At 35.6% G+C, this 1,675-nt stretch overlaps 1 protein-coding gene across 1 annotated transcript in view; it reads right to left on the bottom strand.

Moving 5' to 3' along the window:
• Window positions 1-1,655, bottom strand: part of LOC106874902 (uncharacterized) — a 51,956-nt gene extending 50,301 nt beyond the window's left edge. The window contains exon 1 of the mRNA XM_052966132.1: window positions 786-1,655. The gene's annotated coding sequence lies outside the window, so the exon portion shown is untranslated. The remainder of the gene's footprint in view (window positions 1-785) is intronic.
• Window positions 1,656-1,675: the final 20 nt, after the last annotated feature.

The following is a 1,675-nucleotide window of genomic DNA, read 5'->3' as shown; positions in this document are numbered from 1 at the left end:
ACACACACACACACACACACACACACACACACACACACACACACACACACACACACACACACATAATCTGTGTATTACGTAATCTACAATAATACTAAGCTCTTAAACCCCAAATCAGAACTCTGATAATAATGAACCTTTATACACTAACTTTATTATAACATACTTTCACGGTGGTGCACCAGCATGACCGCAGCCACTTGGCTGAAACACATAAATAAATAAATACTTACACAACTATACATGGCATCTTTAATATAGCTCTACCTGTCATAAAGCTTAATGATTACAAGTATTTCTATTATTCTAATACTTCATTTTTAATAATCCAACCACGTATTCCAAACACAAAATTCAAATAATTTAATTTATTTTATTTCTATGTTCCATCAACAATCTTTATAATTATCACTCACTAATTATACTCTAATTGATATGTAAAAAACTGAAGTAGCCACTTCCGGGTATGCTTTTAGTTTTCATAGTTGACTTAATCAATAAGTATTTTAACTTTTCATTTATTTGAAATTAATTTAAATTCCCACATTAGTACATGTGCTGTCACTTATTATAAATCACAATTTCTCTATGTGCGGATAAGCTTGTGTGTGTACACAAACACACACACATAGAGGCACGTACACAGAGACAGTCACACGCGCGTACACACATTTAGATACTGAGAGTGAGTAATGACTCATTAGATAGTCGATGCTATAACTTTATCTCTAAATGAATTAAACAATAGATCTCAAATACCATAAAAGAAACTATGGAATACTCACAAGTTAACCTTCAGGACATCTAGATGTTCTGACGATCACGAAATCTTTCTAAACAGAAACCAGGCTTTTAAGACAGTACGCTAAGCAGCTGACGTAGCGTGTTCTCAACTGTTGTGTTCGCAACTGTTGTACTGTGTGTATTGATGGTCTTACTTTACAGTTCGATAATAGTCACATCTCTCTCATCACACTGGTTAGTTATTGATCAATACTCGTGAGCGTGAACATATGTTTAATATCTTTTGAGATTCGTTGCATGGATTTCTGTTTCAGGTTGGCAAAAATCTTTTACGGATTTTTTTCTTATATTGCTAAAGCCGACGAAGAAGAGTTTTTGAACCATGCGCCATGTCATGAGTAGTACCGGGGTTTGAAATCAGAAAGAACAAACCACTGAAGACGATTCTAAATCTGGACGCCTTCTACGAGAGCGGGTGACGATCATATTGCGAAAGAGAGCATGTTGGGATCACTGAAAATCGTATTCTAACTGTCCAAGAAGTTCTGTACAAGTTCGCAGCGCTTGCTTTTAAAAGTACAATTGGAGATGCATCATGCTACTGTAAAATGTATCCTACGTCTGTTGACAAGTGTGCAAAAAGAAAACCGAATCACAAACATTTAGAAGTTGTTTTATCGTTCGAATGTTGATGAAAACTTCCTGAAAATTGTCATGGAAGATGATGAAGAGTATATTTACGGATAAGATGTCTAAGCAAAAAAAGGGCGGCTGTCGTATTGGGTCGAATCACTGCTACCGCGATCAAAGCAGCACATCAGAGCTATTCAAATATGTAGGCGCTGTTGATCAACGTTTTTCATGTGGTAAAACGATAAAAAAATACTACTTGAATGTTTTGAGGAATATGAGAAAGGCAGAATGAAGGAAG

This window comes from Octopus bimaculoides, chromosome 1 (genome assembly GCF_001194135.2).
Source record: "Octopus bimaculoides isolate UCB-OBI-ISO-001 chromosome 1, ASM119413v2, whole genome shotgun sequence".
Taxonomy (NCBI): Eukaryota; Metazoa; Mollusca; class Cephalopoda; order Octopoda; family Octopodidae; genus Octopus; species Octopus bimaculoides.
The sequence above is the reverse complement of the archived record's forward strand: the minus strand, read 5'-3'. Positions and strand labels throughout refer to the sequence as shown.